General features: G+C 36.0%; 1 protein-coding gene across 4 annotated transcripts in view; it reads right to left on the bottom strand.

The window, feature by feature from the left end:
* The window catches only part of CLINT1 (clathrin interactor 1), a 62,782-nt gene that overhangs the window by 39,531 nt on the left and 682 nt on the right, over nt 1-22,569 (bottom strand). Inside the window, exon 2 of one of the 4 annotated variants that reach the window (XM_022590257.3) lies at nt 44-98. The exons of the other annotated variants lie outside the window; for them this stretch is intronic. The gene's annotated coding sequence lies outside the window, so the exon portion shown is untranslated. The remainder of the gene's footprint in view (nt 1-43; nt 99-22,569) is intronic. 4 annotated transcript variants of the gene reach the window in all.

The raw sequence follows: 22,569 nt of genomic DNA on the forward strand, positions 1-22,569 counted from the left end.
TGTATTACTAGTTGGAATTTAAACATGCCCTTTACTTTCTTACCTGAGTAACTGTTCACTCCTGGAATCCCCACCTCTTCTTTCAGTTAAAATCAAGCCTAGTATTAAACAAAGATGCAAAAATGAAGACTTCCTGACTCTTTCCAGCCCATAGTCTCCCTTTCCTATGAAGAAATAAACATTATGAATTATATTCTGCCCGTACAACGGCTATGTATGAATTTATCTTAATTCCCTTAATAAAATATAAGTTTTTAAAAAGCAAGTAGAGTTGATTATTTGAGGACTCTGTATTTGTTAGTTTATATTTGCTCACTGAAATGTATTTTTAACACCAAAATCAATATTCACAGTGCTTTTGTGGTCATTTGTGAAGAGTGCAGCAAAACATTTGAGTCATCTGTCATGCATTCCCAGATGAAGTCAAAAAGTTGATGCTCTGTCTTCTTGTTTGAGTTCTTGTACTGTAAACAAACATCCTTTCTCTGGTCTATTCAGTACTGCTTTTTCACATCTTTATGATTTTTCTTGATTTCATTGTTTAATATGGCCCCCAAGCTGACTGCTGAAGAGCTGTCTAGTGTTTCTAAAAGTAAGAAGCTTATGATGTGCCTTACAGAGAATATACCTATGTTAGATAAGACATGAAGTATAGTGTACTTGGCCCTGAGTTCAATGTTAATGAATCAACAATATTAGAGAAGGTGACTTTAAACAGAAACACACATAAAAGAAGGTTACTAATTGGTTGATGAAAATGTGACCAGAGGCCTACAGGAAACTAACCCAGTACTTCCCCTATGAACAAAGGTTCAGTGTTTGCAGTGACTTTTTAAAACATAACTACCTCAAATAATCAGAATTGACTGTACTCCATGTTATGCATTTTTGTTTCCCTCTCAGTGCCTAACAATGAATGCCTCACATAAAATGGGTATTTAATAACTGACCGGTGAATACATAAATGAAATCTATGATCTCCTGGTAACAGAGAGGGGCGGATGGAAGATAAGGAAGCTGAGATTAAGATATGAATAGAGAGGACTAAAATAAACACCCACTGACCAACAAATACACAAAAGAGAATGACATAAGAAATACTACCCTCACAAAATTTCTTTTTTAAAAAGCTGACATAGAATGTTTCAATCTCAGGCTTTTTGGAATCACAGCAAGAAAGACTTGTTAATTTACTATATATCCCTTAAAATTAGCTTACTGACCCCTAGCAAAGACTTAAAAAGTTAAGATACCTTGGCATAGGACTTCTGTGTCCCACAGAAACATGTAAAGAGCTAAATATGAAATTGAAGGCTAAAAAAACCCCCCCAAAAACTTCAGACACTTTAAACTTCCTACTCATGCTCAGTATCAACTACGAATTTGAGACCATCATGAATTTCACTTCTCTAGATGCTGGAATTCTAATATACAAGCAGCCCTCCCTTTGCATGGCACCTTGTTAACTGAAACTCATACATACTGGACCAGGCCCTCACTTGGCACAATCTATTACCACAGAAGAACTGAGCAAAGCAAAGACTGCATAGCAGTAATTCTTGTGTGTTCCTTCCAAAGTAACACAAATGGCAGAGGTAAATGAGCACATTTTATTGCCTGCTTCACATTCTATTCCATAAGATGGCCATATATATTTGTTTATTGGTTCTTAAACACTTATGTAACTCTACAGGCCAGGCAATGTCTAAGCCCTTTAAAAACAATTCATCTAATTCTCCTAACAACTCTATGAGACAGTATTATTATCCCCATTTTACAGATGAGGAAACTGAGGTACAAAGAGGTTATCTCACTCTAGGCCACACAACCATTAGTGACCTCAGTATTTGAACCTAGATGATCTGACTCCGGAGATAAAGGTCCAGAGCTTACACTCCTAACTGCTATGCTATAATCATGACTTTAACCAGTGCCCCCCCTCCTACTCTTGTCCCCACCCTCAATCTATTATTCAACTCAGTACCAAGAGTAAGGTACATAAGTGAGATCATTTCACTCCTTTGCTTATCAAAATTCCTCACTGGCTTTATACACTTAAAATAAATCCAAACTCCATGGAATGGCCTACAAGTCCCTGAGGCTATCCCTTCTCTTCCACATGCTCTTACCATATTGTTCTCTAACTTTCTCACCAGCTCTTTCCCCACTCTGGGTCTTTGCTCACTCCATAATGCCCTCTCTCTGGAACACTCCTCCTTTACTCTGTGTGCTCTAAATTCTTTAAGTCTTAATGTAGATACCATATTCTCAGGTCTCATCTCACCACCCTAATTAAAACAGCCCCATTCATCATTCTCTACTTCAGCCCCTTTTCTTCATAACACTCAAAAAAATACGTAATTATTTTGCTTACTTGTTCTTTTTATCTCTCCCCACCAAAACTTGCTTACAACTATACTTCAAGTATCTGAAAGAGTTCCAGATGATCAGTAAATACTCATTAAGTGAATAAGCCAGGTTGTGCTGTGGCTTCCTGCAATCCTTAGTACAACACCTCATTCTCTTTGTTGTATGGGTATCTGACATGAGAAGCATACCTATAACTTGAGTTTTCTCTATCAGAGATTATCTAAGCATTAAGAATATAACTCATTCATTAAAAGATGATCATTACCATTTATTCCAAAAAACTCATCTGAAAAATATTATCAGTCTAAAGGGAATGTTAATTATGTAGTTATTATTTTCAAATTATTCCTTATAAATCTCAACATGAACAAAGGGATATTACCTATGTTAAATTCAAACACCAGTGTTGTATCTCCAGCAAATTTCTCAAGCTCTTCTAACTCTTAATGTTCAAATTACTTTTATTTAATTATTTAAAATTGTACAATTTTGCTGCGTTTTAACATTTATGCATATATAGTTATTTTTCTAATTGTTCAGAAAATGAGACTCTCAACATATGGCCAGTTTTTTCCAATTTAAGTCAAAAGCGTTTCATATTCCAAATGAGTTTTATCTATTTGGTTTGGGGGTAAAGTAGGCATAAGTCTACACTTAAGCTATACATCCTAAGATTATCTACAGGAAATTAATCTTCAATACTTATTTCTACAAACATCACAAACACAAGTATTTTACATTTGCTAGCTAAATAAAGCACCAACATCCAGCATTCTAATTAGAACAGTACTGCCATAATTAAGTGAGACTTAAATTACTCAGTAATCAGCTGCTAGTATAAACAATTCGAAAGCCAAACAGGAGATATAATAAAAAGTATGTGAAGTACAGGTAGATGGCTGTAACATGAAATACCATTAGGAAAAGTGTACTCTGTGACAGCATTTTATTGACATAATCAGATTATCTACAATGTATATACCTGTATAGCAAGTGCTTTGATTTTTGTCTTTTCATACTTAATTGATTCACTGAAAGCAAATTACATTGCTGGATGTGGGAATAGCAGGAGAGAATAGCAATGCAGCATCCTTCACAAATCTTATTCTCTTAAGGTTTAAAAATATGAAAACAAAATGTTAAACTTTAATTATCCAAAAGAAAAATACCACCACCACATTTCCAAAGAGGTCTTTATCCCATGTGCCACCTCTCTGTACTGTAGGTGTTCCTACATGTAAGAAGTTCTAGCAACATCTTAATTATGACAAAAATCTCTCTAATCTACCAAAAAATCTTTTTAAAATCTGTCCCACTGCTAAAAAGAACCAAAGCCAGGGGTCCTTGCAGAAATGGCTGACTCCAGGGCTGAAGCAGTGAAAATACAGGACAAGCTTGAAACACCTTGTGCCAGAAAGGGCGAAAAAAAATAAAACGGCATGACGAAAGGATACAGGCCAGCTTCATGGGGCTCTCACTGGCTACATCAGTGACAATTTGAGTCCTGAAATAAGTGGCAGACAGTAATGGATTACAATCCACTGAATAAAATGAAAATCCATGAGAGAGGGATGGAGGAAAGAAAAAAAATAACAGCTCTTGCTTAAAGTAAACTGATAACTCTGAAGAGAAGGGGAGGGATGAGCATCACTATTTTTAACCATTATAGTAAAGACTGGCTCAAGCAATCATCTGTAGATGCTAAATCCAGGGGGGAGTCTGATGAGGAGGGGGTCTCAGAGTATCTCCCCACAGATTGCTTATTACTTGCAATTAGATAAATAGTGACTATATGGTAGAGGAGTCAGACAACACCTTGACTGAGTGACCAAAATTAACATCACTATTGAGCAACATATAGAAATTGTTTTCCCCCTGAAAAGGACACAGCATCACTTAATGGAATTTTCCAGCTCAGAAAACATAACCCGAGGAAGTATCAGCTAAACTTAAATTGAGGAATATTTTATAAAATAACTGGTCTGTAACCTTCAAAAGTGCCAGTGTCATTTTTGTTAGGAAAGAAAGGTTAAGGAACTTCATTAAAGGAGAGTAAAGAGTCATGACAATTAAATACATGATCCCGGATAGAATCCTGTACTGGAGTGGGATAACTGGCAATATTGGAATATGGGCTACAGGGAGATAAAATTATTGTTTCAACGTTAAATCTTCTGAATCTGCTAACTATATCATAGCCATATGGAGAATAAACCTTGTTCTTAGAAAATACACACTTAAGTCTTGAGGCAAAGGGGTCATGTAACCTACTTTCAAATGGATCAGATGAGTGAGTGAGTGAGAGAGAGAGAGAGAGAGAGAGAGTGTGTGCACGCGCACAGAGAAATAGACAGTAGAAGAGGAGGGAAATGACAAGTAATTATGGCAAAATCTTAAAAATTGGTGAATATGGATAAAGGGTATACAAGTATTCTCTTTACTATTCTTAAAACTTTGATTTCAAAATAAAAAGTTATTTAAAAATCTGCCTCACTGCACAACACTGTGAATGTGCTAAACGCTACTGGATTCAACACTTTAAAATGGTTAATTTCATGCTATGTGAATCTTAACGGCAATAAAAAACATTTTTTTCCCTAAAACTACCCCTCTAAGTAACACAAATAACTTGCAACAAAGTCAAACTTCATGAAAGGATTGATTGGTTTATTTCTTTTTCATTTCAAGCTGTCATTTTCTTGATTCTATAATTTGGAGAAAATTTATTTCAGTGTCAAATTAGGCAGTAACTAGCTTTCTCAAGTGCAATCATTCCTCCATTAAAGCATCGAAGAGTTTCGATACAGTGAACACTATACATTATGCTTTTAGATATAGAATGCATCAGTTTTAATGTAAAGGAAGTTTATCACAGTTAAAATGCATTATGAAATTTAGGCTCACCTAACTTTTTATAATTAGTATCATTCTATTTTATAATTAAATTATAGTAAAAAAGAACAATTAGTAGCATAGCATATGCAAATCATTCTTTTGGTACACCAACTACCACACACACACCCCAAACCACGTTAACATGTCAAGCAGTGTTAAGTACTTACATGAGTAAAAAATCCTCAAGGTTAAACATTTCACACAACTTATAAATAGGCCAATCACACCCTCAAGGACTCTCTTAGGATTATTGTAGTTACAAAGTTCTCATGAAAAACAGTAATCTATTACCATTTTTTTAATGACAAAAGTTAATAAAAGCTAGCTAAATGTTATATTTAGATACAACAGTAATGTTCTATTTATGACTCTAAATAACTAGGACACCCATTCCCACTTGCTAGAAAAACTTTTAGTTAAATATTTAGCATAACGTATTTATTTGAAAATTGTTCTGGAAATACCAGTCATTTCAAATTCAACTGTATATCTTATGACACACGTTAACAATTCAAGCAGAAGTTCCTCAAATGCAACTTCTAATAAATTTTGAAAGCGTAAGCTCCTGAGGTCCATATTTTTTTTAAAGTATGGGAATATTATTCCTATTCAACAACCAGAAACAGTCCTTCTCTACTTTAAGCAGCTTCAGACTTGCATTGTTTTGTGTGTAAGTTTAATTGTGAAACAATCTTTCCTATTGCTGACAGTTGCTTAAGGTCACTTGCTCAGGTTACTTAGTAAATCAATTTTTTTTTTTCCAAAAAAGAAAGGACAGTGTGATGTTTTTCTTATCAAGAGATGTCATATGTTAAACTGGTTTCAGAAGCAAATCAAATAACCCAGTGTATTAAAAAAAGAGTACAGCATAAGAATTCTTAGCATTATAAATCCCAATTCTAGTTTTTACAGGTATAATAAAAGAGTAGCTACTAAAATAACAGTAAAAATTTTACTGTTAAAGGGGTTTAAAGTTTATTAAAATTATTTGCCAACTTTTAAATTCCTACTCTTTAGAACTAATCTAAGGAATGACAGTTTTTGTTCACCTATATCTTATTTACTGAGAACACAATGGTAAACCTTTTCACAATATATTAACTCATTTAATTCTCTCAACATTCCTGGAAGGTAGACCTTATGCCCATTTCATACAGAAATGCACAAAAAGTCTCTTGACTTATGATGTCTTCCCTCAAATTACTCCTCCCACCCCTCATTTAAAAATAAAACTGAAACCCAAAGAAGTTTGCTCAGCTTGGGCATACTCATAACAAAGTATCTTTTAAAATATGTGGCACCCTATTTAAAATACCCTATTAAGATAAGTTTATTAACTGTATTATGAGACTCCTTCAGGAAAAAAATCTAAAAGAAAGTACTAAAATTACTTAAGCTTAAAAAAAAGCATAAAACCCTTCTAAGAGAATGAGAAAATTATGAAACATCCTGCACTGGGACAATATGTGAAAACTACATCTTTGTAGACACAAATGCTTGACGTTGTAGTTTGATCACATCACTTATAGATGTTTTCACTTCTATGTGATTAAGTTCAGATGCACTGCCAAATATCAAACACTAACTGAAAGTATATAACTAAGAAATCCTATCAATAGAATAATAAAATGAGAAATCGTGCACCTCAGCAGTGATAAGTTTGTAAAACTACCTGTAAGTGAACTCAAATAATTTAAAATTTTTAAATAAAATTTAAAACTTAAAAATATTAAGTCAGCAATAGTTTTTTTCCCCCATTTTCATCCATGATCGATTAAACTTAGATTTACTCAAATGCATTTCCAAATCCCAAAAACTAGGCTCAATTTTTCTGACACGAAGGAAATTGTTTCCAGAACCTCACTACTAAAATTTTGAAGCCTATATAATTTATTTCCCCTCAAACTCAAACAAACACAAACCAGCAAACATCTACACTTTAAATTATTTAATCTGGACTATGTGATTGGGGTAGAAGGGGGACCTCCCTTTGCAACAGAACAGCTTAGACAGTATTCAGTAATGTCATCCCCTGCTTGGAACCATTTGGGAGTAGGTTCTTATCAGTGAGCCCACATCGTTTGACCTGTGTTTAAGATTTTTCACTCCATGTTTGATTCCTTATTTGGCCTTATCCTCCTTTCAGCAAACACATATTTTGAAATACCAGGATCTATCTTTTTCATTAAGCCTTTGCTCTGTCTTAATTGTTCTTTCCATTCTCTGAATTTCTACAGTATATATACCTATACCCCAAATTCAGATATCATATCTTATATTATTCTGTCTTTTTCATGTGCTTGTCATGTGCATCCACTTCACAGAATCATGAGCTGCTATTGGAACCATAAGGTCTGTCAGTCAGTTTACAGTACTGTACAGTGCTTGTTGTAGATATTTAATAAGCACTCACTGAAAGATCCTTATAAGATATGGCAAAGATTAGTAAGGATATCAGTAATGTATTTTCAGTTATTATATACCATTTAAAAAAAACCTATGCCAAAAACATACTCCTTGGATAGGTACATAACGAACTAAGGAAAATTATTCCCAAATTATTCAATCTGAGCATAAGAAAAATTGGGAAAAGTTGTACATAAATCAGGGTAATAAGACATAGCACTACAGGCACAGCTAACTGACCACAATATAAAGATCAAAAAATTGTGTGAAACTTATTAAAGTTGTGGAAGCTGGCTACAGGGGACTAATTCTGAAACACATACTACAGCTCATGACTGTCGTGACATTTTTTTTTAGGATTAATTACAGTGAGCAAGTTCATTACAAGAAAAAAAAGGTTTCCTTTTTCACCTACAACTGTTTGCTCCTCGATCATTGAGGGGCATCCTACTTACATTATTCAGAGTATTACAAGAGGCCAGAAAAATTTTCTTTTATGACTGGTACATATACGGAAGAAAGGAATAAATACTCATTGAATTTGGTTCAGAAGCTTATTATAAACTTTTTTCAAGTAATTTTTAACTTGTTTAAGGCATACACTAGTAATTCACCTCTATTACAGTGAATAATGTCTTGTACAAGTTAGCAAAAACTGTTAAATATATGTTCTGAAAGCAGACACTAGATTTAAATCTAGACTCTATTTTCTAGATGTGTTACTTCGGGCAAGTTTCTGGACTTCTCTGTGGTCATTTTCCTCAACCACAAATTGAGAATAATAATAATGTTGTCACTATTGTTCTTGGCACATGACAAATGCTCAATAACGATTTGTTTTTATTAGAAATATCTGTACTTAAAAGATTTCCTCAGTAATATAAAACAACTTACCAAATTTAACATACTCATTCAAAAGAATATTTATTGAACACCTACTGTACGTCACACACTGTACTTGGAGTAAGTAATATAGCAGTAAACAAAACGAAGTCCCCGCCCTCAAGGAGCTTATATCCCAGAGGCAGCAGACGGAACAGATTATAGGATTAAAATTTTTATTTGGCTTCATGAGAAATGAGCCACACTTCAGAAACCCATTCAGTACCAAACTTATAACTATAAACCAAACATATCAAACTAAGGATATTATTTTTAACCATTATGGTTTAACTTCAAGTAAAAAGTTTTAATCATACAATCTTAAGTCACTTTTAAAAATTACAAGTGATGAATATGCACTGTTCTTTAATGATTTGCTAAAACTGCTAAAACTTCATAGAAACAAATAGTAAGAAAAATAAGAAATTGAATTTTAAATATATGTCTTCTTTCTATTATAAAAATAAAAGCTACCTAAGGGAATTCCCTGGCAGGCTAGTGATTAGGACTCCATGCTTTCACTGAGAGGGTCCCATTCAAGCCCTGGTCGGGGAACTAAGATTGCATAAGTCATGAGGCATGGCCAAAAAAAAAAAACCCTATCTGGACGAGAAATTTTTTGAGTGAAACATTTTTAAATGCATACATACACGTTTATCACATAATGGTGAGTTTGTGTGGAAGTTATAAAAAAAATTATTTATATTAGAATTAGGTAGAACTTACTCTCCTAAGAATTTCTAAACTAAATACAATTCGTATGTCAAGAGAAGACACTCCAAAATAATTGGCTAACTAGACTTCTCTTAAGTACAAAACACTCTTGGCTATTGTTGCACATTAACAAAATCACTCATATTTACTACAGTCATAGTCATGAGGAGCTATCAATACATGGGAATGCATTATGTTATTTTACCTGTATGAAATTTTCTGGCTAAAGGGCTCTGGTAAGCCGAAAGAATTTCTTGCCAGTTTGGGAGAGTGTACTGAAAAACTGGAAAGCACACTGCAATGTGCTTTCCTTATATATACTGCTCATCCATTATCAGAGATTATGAATTGGATATCACATTTTAGAGGATTCTTTTTCTTGATTTTGTTCAGTTTCTTTAAGGATAGACTGTCAACTTCAAATTGCCCTCACAAAATAAATCTTTTTATATTTTAGAAGAAATATTTTAGATTAGCAGCATCTTTAAAATCTTGAGAAAATACAAAACAAGCTGAATAAAAATTAGCAGATGGAAATGCAATATGTCCTTCCAAAGACTTTATTCCTTACTTATGTCTTTTGAAAGAGTTATTTCTGTAATATGCTTTACAATATTCAAGGCATTTGTGATTTGGTGAACACAACATAAGGCACATATTACAGATATTTTTATAAGTTCTCCTATACATTGCTTAACATGTCTATTGAGGTGAATATACATTGAAAATGATGATTTATGGATTAAGACACAGCTCTTATATACTTGTAAATAATCTACTCTGACATTTTCTTTACTCCTTCAAACACTATATTCCTTTCACTTTTTTCTACACGTTATAAATTGTTATAAATTACTTTTTAAATTATACAATAATGACAGTGTTTCAAGACTTTATTTTATGTCAAGTGCTATGCTAAGTGTTTCACATAAATATAATCCTCACAAGAACCCTGTAAAATAAATACCATCCTATTTTATAGATGGGAAAGTTTGGAGATACTGTCCCAATCCCCAAGATCACTATTTCTTAGTGGTGGACGTAAGATTTCAATCCAGTTCCGATCTCTGAACCACACTTCTTCCCAGATCCAGTAAACATCACATGGCGCTGTCTAAATATAAAAGTGTGTATAGGACTTCCCTGGTGGCGCAGTGGTTAAGAATCCGCCAGCCAATGCAGGAGACATGGGTTCGAGCCCTTGTCCGGGAAGATCCCACATGCCGCAGAGCAACTAAGCCTGTGTGCCACAACTACTGAGCCTGCAAGCCACAACTACTGAGCCCGCCGGCCACAACTACTGAAGCCCACGGGACTAGAGTCTGTGCTCTGCAACAAGAGAAGCCACCACAATGAGAAGACTGTGCACCACAATGAAGAGTAGCCCCCGCTCACCACAACTAGAGAAAGCCTGCATGCAGCAACAAAGACCCAAAGCAGCCAAAAAAAATTTAATAAAAAAAGTCTGGAGAGCTAGCAAATTACTATAAAAATATATAGATGGGACTTTCCTGGTGGCACAGTCGTTAAGAATCCACCTGCCCCATTGCATCATCATGCCAGTCTTGGCCGCCAGAGGCTCGCCCCGCATTCTGTACCCCTCCCTCCCCCCAGCTTGAATGAGCCACAGCCCCCTAATTAGCTGATCCTTTAACCCCATCCTGTCTGAGTGAAGAACAGACACCCTCAGGCGACCTACAGGCAGAGGCAAGGCCAAAACCAAAGCTGAACCCCAGGAGCTATGCGAACTAAGAAGAGAAAGAGAAATTTCTCCCAGCACCCTCAGGAGCAGCGGATTAAATCTCCACAATCAACTTGATGTACCCTGCATCTGTGAAATACCTGAAGAGACAACAAATCATCCCAAATTGAGGAGGTGGACTTTGGGAAAAAGATATATATATATTTTTTCCTTATTCTCTTTCTGTGAGTGTATATGTGTATGCTTCTTTGTGTGATTTTTGTCTGTATAGCTTTGCTTTTACCATTTGTCCTAGGGTTCTGTCTGTCCATTTTTAAAAATTACTTTTAAATTCTTTTATTTTTAATAATTTTTTTAATAACTTTATTTTATTTTTTTTCTTTCTTCTTTCTCCCTTTTCTTCTGAGCCATGTGACTGACAGGGTCTTGGTGCTCCAGCCGGGTGTCAGGCCTGTGTCTCTGAGGTGGGAGGCCAAGTTCAGGACATTGGTCCACCAGAGACCTCCTGGATCCACGTAATATCAAAAGGCCAAAGCTCTCCCAGAGATCTCCATCTCAATGGTAAGACCAAGCTGCACTCAACGACAGCAAGCTACAGTGCTGGACACCCTATGCCAAACAACTAGCAAGACAGAAACAGAACCCCACCCATTAGCACAGAGGCTGCCTAAAATCATAATAAGGCCACAGACACCCCAAAACACACCACCAGACATAGACCTGCCAAACAACTAGCAAGACAGGAACACAACCCCATTCATTAGCACAGAGGCTGCCTAAAATCATAATAAGGCCACAGACATCCCAAAACACACCACCAGACATAGACCTGCCCACCAGAAAGGCAAGATCCAGCCTCATCTACCAGAACACAGGCACTAGTCCCCTCCACCAGAAAGCCTACACAACCCACTGAACCAACCTTAGCCACTGGGGATAGAAACCAAAAACAACGGGAACTACGAACCTGCAGCCTGCAAAAAGGAGACACCAAACACAGTAAGTTAAGCAAAATGAGAAGACAGAAAATCACACAGCAGATGAAGGAGCAAGGTAAAAACTCACCAGACCTGACAAATGAAGAGAAAATAGGCAGTCTACCTGAAAAAGAATTCAGAATAATGATAGTAAAGATGATCCAAGATATTGGAAATAGAATAGAGAAAATACAAGAAACGTTTAACAAGGACCTAGAAGAACTAAAGAGCAAACAAACAGTGATAAACAACACAATAAATGAAATTAAAAATTCTCTAGAAGGGATCAATAGCAGAATAACTGAGGCAGAAGAACGGATAAGTGACCTGGAAGATAAAATAGTAGAAATAACTACTGCAGGGCAGAATAAAGAAAAAAGAATGAAAAGAACTGAGGACAGTCTCAGAGACCTCTGGGACAACATTAAACGCACCAACATTTGAATTATAGGGATCCCAGAAGAAGAAGAGAAAAAGGAACGGACTGAGAAAATATTTGAAGAGATTGTAGTTGAAAACTTCCCTAGTATGGGAAAGGAAATAGTCAATAAAGTCCAGGAAGCGCAGAGAGTCCCATACAGCATAAATCCAAGGAGAAGCACGCCAAGGCACATATTAATCAAACTATCAAAAATTAAATACTAAGAAAAAATATTAAAAGCAGCAAGGGAAAAGCAACAAATAACATACAAGGGAATCCCCATAAGGTTAACAGTTGATCTTTCAGCAGAAACTCTGCAAGCCAGAAGGGAATGGCAGGACATATTTAAAGGGATGAAAGGTAGAAAACTACAACCAAGATTACTCTACCCAGCAAGGATCTCATTCAGATTTGACGGAGAAATTAAAGCTTTTAAAGACAAGCAAAAGCTAAGAGAATTCAGCACCACCAAACCAGCTTTACAACAAATGTTAAAGGAACTTCTCTAGGCAAGAAACACAAGAGAAGGAAAAGACCTACGATAACAAACCCAAAACAATTAAGAAAATGGTAATAGGAACACACATATCAATAACTACCTTAAATGTAAATGGATTAAATGCTCCAACCAAAAGACACAGACTGGCTGAATGGATACAAAAACAAGACCCGTATATATGCCATCTACAAGAGACCCACTTCAGACCTAGGGATACATACAGACTGAAAGTGAGGGGATGCAAAAAGATATTCCATGCAAATGGAAATCAAAAGAAAGCTGCAGTAGCAATTCTCATATCAGACAAAGTAGACTTTAAAATAAAGACTCTTAGAAGAGACAAAGAAGGACACTACATAATGATCAAGGGATCAATCCAAGAAGAAGATATAACAACTGTAAATATTTATGCACCCAACATAGGAGCACCTCAATACATAAGGCAAATGCTAACAGCCATAGAAGGGGAAATCAACAGTAACACAATCATAGTAGGGGACTTTAACACCCCACTTTCACCAATGGACAGATCATCCAAAATGAAAATAAGTAAGGAAACACAAGCTTTAAATGATACATTAAACAAGACGGACTTAATTGATATTTATAGGACATTCCATCCAAAAACAAGAGAATACACTTTCTTCTCAAGTGCTCGTGGAACATTCTCAAGGATAGACCATATCCTGGGTCACAAATCAAGCCTTGGTAAATTTTAGAAAACTACACTGGTATCAATTATCTTTTCTGACCACAATGCTATGAGATTAAATATCAATTACAGGAAAATATCTGTAAAAAATACAAATATATGGAGGCTAAACAATACACTACTTAATAACCAAGAGATCACTGAAGAAATCAAAGAGGAAATCAAAACATACCTAGAAATAAATGATAACGAGAACACAACGACCCAAAATCTATAGGATGCAGCAAATGCAGTACTAAGAGGGAAGTTTATATCAATACATCCTTCCTCAAGAAACAAGAAACATCTCAAATAACCTTACCCCTAAAGCAATTAGAGAAAGAAAAAGTAAAAAAACCCAAAGTTAGCAGAAGGAAAGAAATCATAAAGATCAAATCAGAAATAAAAATGAAAAAGAAATGAAAGAAGCAATAGCAAAGATCAACAAAACTAAAAGCTGGTTCTTTGAGAAGATAAACAAAATTGATAAACCATTAGCCAGACTCATAAAGAAAAACAGGAAAAAGACTCAAATCAATAGAATTAGAAATGTAAAAGGAGAAGTAACAACTGACACTGCAGAAATACAAAGGATCATGAGAGATTACTACAAGCAACTATGCCAATAAAATGGACAACCTGGAAGAAATGGACAAATTCTTACAAAAGCACAACCTTCCAAGACTGAACCAGGATGAAATAGAAAATATAAACAGACCAATCACAAGCACTGAAATTGAGACTCTGATTAAAAATCTTGCAACTAACAAAAGCCCAGGACCAGATGGCTTCACAGGCAAATTATAGCAAACATTCAGAGAAGAGCTAACATGTATCACTCTCAAACTCTTCCAAAATATAGCAGAGGGAGGAACACTCCCAAACTCATTCTGTGAGGTCACCATCATCCTGATACCAAAACCAGACAAAGATGTCACAAAGAAAGAAAACTACAGGCCAATATCACTGATTAACATAGATGCAAAAAACCTCAATAAAATACTGAGAAAGAGAATCCAGCAGCACATTAAAAGGATCATAGATCATGATCAAGTGGGGTTTATCCCAGGAATGCAAGGATTCTTCAATATACGCAAATCAACCAATGTGATACACCATATTAACAAATTGAAGGAGAAAAACCATATGATCATCTCAATAGCTGCAGAAAAAGCTTGTAACAAAATTCAACACCCATTTATGATAAAAACCCTCCAGAAAGTAGGCATAGAGGGAATTTTCCTCAACATATTAAAGGCCATATAAGACAAACTCACGCCAACATCATTCTCAATGGTGAAAAACTGAAACCATTTCCACTAAGGTCAGGAACAAGACAAGGTTATCCACTCTCACCACTATTATACAACGTAGTTTTGGAAGTATTAGGCACAGCAATCAGAGAAGAAAAGGAAATAAAAGGAATCCCAAGCAGAAAAGAAAAAGTAAGGCTGTCACTGTTTGCAGATGACATGATACTATACATAGAGAATCCTAAAGATGCTACCAGAAAACTACTGGAGCTAATCAGTGAATTTGGGAAAGTAGCAGGATACAAAATTAATGCACAGAAATCTCTTGCATTCCTGTACTCTAATGATGAAATATCTGAAAGAGATATCAAGGAAACACTCCCATTTACCACTGCAACAAAAAGAATAAGATACCTAGGAATAAACTGACCTAGGGAGACAAAAGACCTGTATGCAGAAAACTATAAGACACTGATGAAAGAAATTAAAGATGATACAAACAGATGGAGAGATATACCATGTTCTTGGATTGAAAGAATCAACATTGTGAAAATGACTATACTACCCAAAGCAATCTACAGATTCAATGCAATCCCCATCAAACTACCACTGGTAATTTTCACAGAACTAGAACAAAAACTTTCATAATTTGTATGGAAACACAAAAGACTTCGAATAGTCAAAGCAATCTTGAGAAAGAAAAACGGAGCTGGAGGAATCAGACTCCTTGACTTCAGACTATACTACAAAGCTACAGTAATCAAGACAGTATGGTACTGGCACAAAAACAGAAATATAGATCAATGGAACAGGACAGAAAGCCCAGAGATAAACTCACACACATATAGTCACCTTATTTTTGATAAAGGAGGCAAGAACATATAATGCAGAAAAAGCGTCTTCAATAAGTGGTGCTGGGAAAACTGGACAGCTACATGTAAATGAATGAAATAAGAACACTCCCTAGTACCATACACAACAGTAAACTCAAAATGGAATAAAGACTAAATGTAAGGCCAGACACTATCAAACTCTTAGAGGAAAACATAGGCAGAACACTCTATGACATAAATCACAGCAAGATCCTTTCTGACCCACCTCCTAGAGAAATGGAAATAAAACCAAAAATAAACAAATGGAACCTAATGAAAGCTTTTGCACAGCAAAGGAAAACATAAACAAGACGAAAAGACAACTCTCAGAATGGGAGAAAATATTTGGAAATGAAGCAACAGACAAAGGATTAATCTCCAAAATTTACAAGCAGCTCATGCAGTTCAATATCAAAAAAACAACCAACCCAATGCAAAAATGGGCAGAAGAGCCAAACAGACATTTCTCCAAAGCAGATGTACAGATTGCCAACAAACATATGAAAGAATGCTCAATATCGCTAATCGTTAGAGAAATGCGAATCAAAACCACAATGAGGTATCACCTCACACCAGTCAGAATGGCCATCATCAAAAAATCTAGAAACAATAAATGCTGGAGAGGGTGTGGAGAAAAGGGAACCATCCTGCACTGTTGGTGGGAATGTAAATTGATACAGACACTATGGAGAACAGTATGGAGGTTCCTCAAAAAACTAAAAATAGAACTACCATATGCCCCAGCAATCCCACTACTGGGCATATACCCTGAGAAAACCATAATTCAAAAAGAGTCATGTACCACAATGTTCACTGCAGCTCTGTTTACAACAGCCAGGACATGGAAGTAACCTAAGTGTCCATCGACAGATGAATGGATAAAGAAGATATGGCACATATATACAATGGAATATTACTCAGCCATAAAAAGAAACAAAATTGAGTTTTTTGTAGTGAGGTGGATGGACCTAAAGTCTGTCATACAGAGTGAAGTCAGTCAGGAAGAGAAAAACAAATACCGTATGCTAACACATATATATGGAATCTAAGAAAAAAAAGGTTAATGAAGAACCCAGAGGCAGGACAGGAATAAACACGCAGACATTGAGGATGGACCTGAGGACACGGGGAGAGGGAAGGGTAAGCTGGGACAAAGTGAGAGAGTGGCATGGACTTACAAATACTACCAAATGTAAAACAGATAGCTAGTGGGAAGCAGCTGCATAGCACAGGGAGATCAGCTGGGCACTTTGTGACCACCTAGAGGGGTGGTATAGGGAGGGTGGGAGGGAGACGCAAGAGGGAGGAGATATGGGGATATATGTATAGGTGATTCACTTTGTTATAAAGCAGAAACTAACACACCATTGTAAAGCAATTATACTCCAATAAAGATGTTAAAAAAAAAAATTAGTAGAGGGCTTCCCTGGTGGCGCAGTGGTAGAGAGTCCTCCTGCCGATGCAGGGGACACGGGTTCGTGCCCAGTCTGGGAGGATCCCACATGCCGTGGAGTGGCTGGGCCTGTGAGCCATGGCCGCTGAGCCTGCGCATCCGGAGCCTGTGCTCTGCGATGGGAGAGGCCACAACAGTGAGAGGCCCGCGTACCGCAAAAAAAAAAAAAAAAAAAAAAAAAAATTAGTAGAAAAGAAGGAAAAGAATAAAGAACATTGTCACCAGTCAGAAAAAAAAAAAAAAATCCACCTGCCAATGCGGGCCACACGGGTTCAAGCCCTGGTCCAAGAAGATTCCACATGCCGCGGAACAACTAAGCCCCAGTGCCACAACTCCTGAGCCTGCACTCTAGAGCCCAGAAGCCACAACTACTGAGCCTGTGTGCCACAACTACTGAAGCTTGCGCGTCTAGAGCCCGTGCTCTGCAATATGAGAATCCACTGCAATGAGAAGCCCGCGTGCAGCAACAAAGCCCCAATTCAGCCAAAAATAAACAAATAAATATATTTTTAAAATATACATATATGCACACATTCACATAATTAGACTAAACAATGAAAGCTCATATGCAGTGACACGTTAGGAAAAAAAAGAATAAACAGTTAAATACATTGTCCCAGAATGTTAAATAATGTCAGCTGAGACTAAAGAGAGCTAAATCTTTATACATAAGACCCATTACAAGTACTAAAAATGTACTTTGAATCTATGAAGTAGTCTTGCTGCCCCCCAAATTGGAACTTGAATTTATCGAGTAGATAAAATTACCAAATTGCAGGAAATACAGAGGTTAGAAAAACACTTAAACAACCCTATGGGATCCAATTAGCAAAAACCAAACTGAGGAAAGTACAAAAAACTCAGTTTCTTTAACATGTAAACCTTAAGAGGGAAAAAAAGAAGGCAGAGATTGAGCCTACACATTAAAAGAATCAAGAGATACCCACCAACTCAGAAACATCAAAGAGGAATCATGAGGCAAATGAGAAACAAATGCTAACTGGGCATTTGATATTAAGTAATCATCCTTTTTAAAAGGTGTGATAATGGTATTATGGTTATGATAAAAAAAAGTTGACTCTTTACTTTTTGTAGATTGATATACTTATAGATGAAATGATACAGTGTCAGGAATTTGCTTCAAAATAATACGGAGTGGGGGCGGGAGGCAGAGGCACAGATAAAGCAAGACTAGTCAGACTGTTGAAGTTAGGTCTGTGTACACAGAGGTTCATTACAACAGTCCCTCCAGTTTTGGATATATCTGAAATCTTCCATAATAAAAGCCAAAAAGTAAATTCCAACCAGACAGATCTAAATATTAAAGATAAAACAATAAAATTTCTTCAAGACTAAAAAAAGTTATTTAAGCTGCCTATACTCTTCCTTTTTTTCTTAAAGGAAATATTAAATAAACATTGGAAATAAGTAAGAAAATAATACAAGAGCACAGAAAAAGGTTCAACTGTGGAGTCATACTGTAAAACCTAGGAGTGAGTACTATTAAGTGGTACTTAAAATTAAAAAGGCCAAATACTTTGAGTGGATGCATAGTAAACAAATGAAAAACTACTTGAAAACAGGAAGGGCACAGGAAAATGTAAGAGGCAGCTAAGAGCTTTTTAAAAGCACCTTGGCAATGGTACTAAACAGACTAATTTGAACTACAGAAAATCACTCCTAAGAAATGCTGGCAAAGATAAAATCATCTTTCTTTGCAATTAAATTCTTAATATCTACTTGTGTCCAGTTACTAGAAGAGAGGAAGGAAGGATAATGAATTTACTGTTACAGCAATAACAACTGGTTTAAAGAAAAGTTGATGGGGGAAACTAGAAAGCTGAAAATCACCTTTGTTTTCAAGTTCTAAGAAGCAAACTGAACAGAGATTTACTGGTAAGATAGGGAAACAGGGGGAACACATCCGAGGACTGAAGTGGAAAACCAATGATAAGTTCAAGTGCACCAATTTGCAGTGGCAAATTTCTTGAAGGCAGGTATTGTATTTTTCAAGTTCAGAAAATACAGTACTATTCCAAGAAATAATAAATGTATTATCTGTTGAAATAACTGAATGAAATATTTTCTATAAAAGCAAAGGGTTCTCCCTCTGGAGTCAGCTAGACTAGATCAGTAGTTTCCACAGTTCTATTACATTATGTGACCATTTAGAAACTAAAATCATGCAAGTAACACCAAAAAATCAACTTATGGGGGAAAAAAATGCAAGCTATGCTTAAGAGAATAACTTAAAATGGAGTATCTATAGCAGTTGCCTTAGGACCTTGGCCAGCCCTGTTTGAATCACTATCATAAAAAAAAATAGGGGCCACTGATGAAATAGATTTACTGTTAATACTACTCCCTGCATGAAAGAGAAGGATTGGCTGGGCTTGAACAGTAAGTAGCAGTTTGATTGACCACTACCAGGTTACCTTCACTGCATTTCCAAAATTTGAAGAAAAAAGACAACAGAGCTGTAGCAACTTTCAATTTATACGATAAACAGGATAACAAAATATAAAACTGTTCAATTTTATTACAGCCTCAAATAAAGGGAGGCAGGTCAAAGGATGACAATGGTCAAGCTTTTCCCAGTTGGTGGGAGTGGTGCCACTTATCCTCTCCTGCCACAGCTCTCTTTAATGCAACTCAAGTACAAGTGGGAGGAAACTGGCACTCCAAGCTCTGGCTGGCCTATGGTTTTATCTGCTTTTCCTCAGTTCCACAATGTTCTGCAAAACAGAGCCATTTAATACCACCAGCAGGTGCAACAATTGTGGAAAATACCTCCCCAACCTTCCATAAAATCTCAAAAGCCAGTATTTGAAATATATCATTATACTTAAGAACTGCCACCATGCTGGATCTAACAGTAGCTCCAGAGGACACATTTTGAAAGACCACATTTTTCTTTCTGAAGTAAACCTTAATAGGTAGGGATATATGCTAAATGAAAGTCCTAATTTTCCAGAGTCATGGGTTGCACTTATTTACTGCATAAAGCATTTAAATATAACATTTATTGATTGCCACATTTAAACAAAATTCCTTTTTCAGCTGAAACTGTCTCTGGAGGATAATGACTTCCTAAAATTTATCTGCTCTTATGAAATATCTGCTCTGTTTCTTTGCCCCCTGATAGAAATTCATGCCTCCAATATGCCAGTTGGCATATTGGCATATTGGCATATTGTTGGCAAAAGTCTTACTCTAGCCCAATCCCATCAATTTAAAGATAAGGAATCCAAGGTCTAGAGAGTCATATGAGTCTGCCTCAGATCAGACATACGGCTAATTTAAAAGGCAGTATCAGAACCTGAACCCAGGTCTCCTAAACCTCTAACCAGTGCTCTATCATATAAAGCCTCATTTCTATTCAACAAAGCTCTCAGAGCAGTCCTTAGTCACTTCATTGTTTCCTCATTTGCAAGTTTCCTCATCACCTTATCCCCTTGATAATCAGAACAGCGGTTCTATGGATCTGCTTCACCTTCATTATGGCAATTTAAGGTGAAGAGTCTAAATGCACACAGTGCCACAGGTACTGGTTCTGTAAAATGCTTTCATTTGGGGGGAACAATTTCTTCTCTCCTGCCAGTGAAAGATGAAAATTAAGTTCTGAGTATTCATCAGTAAAATAACCTCATGTTGTAATCCTAATATCATGTGTCAGACACCCACGAAATCTTTAAAAAGTCCTTGGTGGCAACGTTCTTACATGTTCTTGAATAACTTGGTTCAAGTCTCCATTCTAAATTGGGTAGTAAAAAGGAAGAGAGAAGCTATTTTTCAACAGCAGCTCTTCCATTAGATTGACTTGCTGACTATTTATGTGACAAATTTAACCTGAAGCACTTGAAAATTAGTAACAAAAGTGTTAAAAACAATATGAAATGAACAATTAAAGCAGAAATATTGCCTTGATTTGTCTCCTAAAAAATGTACAGTCTCTTCAAATTTTTGAGTACTACAGATTTAGTCCCCTAAGATAAGAACGTGTTTTTTTAGTGGTTTTTCTTCCACTGTCATCTGGCTAAGAAATAAAGAGAGAGTTTTGTAGAGGCTTTTGGATTTTTAAAGACTATTTAAGCTGGTATCCTAGACTTACACCAAATATTAAAAAACCAACGAACCTGGATCTGAAAAAAAAAGGCAACATGATTTTATTTTATCTTTGGAAAGCAAAGGTTATATAAATAGCAAAACAAACCTAAAATAAAGGACTGAGAACTTAACGGTCAAATAAATAGTTGATAAAGCAAAATCACCAAATCACTTTCTAAACATGGAGCTTCTCTCTTAATGAAGTTTAATCTTACTCTTGATGCAGAACATCTGCTATAGTTATCAAAAGCATACTGATCTAAACCTACTGTATTAAGGGCTTTATATGCTAAGTCCTTAGCCCTTAATTCTCACAACAACACTCTAAGTATCTATCATATTTTCATACTGCACCTGAGAAAACTGGGGCACTTCAAGGTTAAGTAATCTGCCAAGGTTACAGAGCTTGAATCCAGCTCTGCAGGTTCACAAACCTGTGCTCCTTAGGCACTCTACTGCCTTCTTGGTAGCACAGAAAACTTGAAAATATGGTCAGACTCTAAATTCTATCTGATGTATTACCCAAGCCACTGTGAATTTTTTTCTTATTGAAGTATAGTTGATTTATAATATTAGCTTCGGGTATACAACAGCAATTAGATATTTTCATATATTATACTCTGTTGAAAGTTACTATAAAATATTGGCTATATTCCCTGTGCTGTACATTACATCCTTGGATCTAATTTATTTTATACCTAGTAGTTTGTATCCCTTAATGAATTATTTTTTCTGGGGTCAAGAAAGCCTCAAGAATTTGCCATCTACAGTTCCTGATTTTAGGTTGGGTAAGTGGCACAAATGAAATGTTTTTGTCACCACACGTTGTATCATCACTAAAACCCGAGAGGAAGGGGAAAATTCTTAAACTTTATTTCCTGCTGGCCTAGCAGACCTTACTTAACCATTGTTATCTATCTGATACACTCAATTTAAGTGTAAGATACTAAAGTTACGACTTAAATCTTAAAGAAAATCAACTATATATTAGTCTTTTTACCTGTCAGGGAAGTTAAAAGTAGATCAACAGGATATAAACCTGGGTTGTTTCCTTCTTTAGGGGAAATTTCTTGTTAATTCAATGACTTCTTAATTAAACCAAATGGAACAAGTGGCCCTCCAAAAATGAAGTGTAGTGGAAAAGGAAACAGAGGAAAAGAATCACAGTAAGCTATGTGGTGATCTACTCTCACTGATGTTAGAAAAGCGAAGGATGAGTCTCCTCTTGAGTAACTTCAGTCTGACCACAGTGGCCACTTGTTACACCTACCACCCACTCCAACACTTCAGGTTCATTAGGAATTAAAAGAAACCCAGCAAGGTAAAG

Source organism: Delphinapterus leucas, chromosome 3 (genome assembly GCF_059928025.1).
Source record: "Delphinapterus leucas isolate spDelLeu-1000000601 "Yukka" chromosome 3, BTC_Dleu_Yukka2, whole genome shotgun sequence".
NCBI lineage: Eukaryota > Metazoa > Chordata > Mammalia > Artiodactyla > Monodontidae > Delphinapterus > Delphinapterus leucas.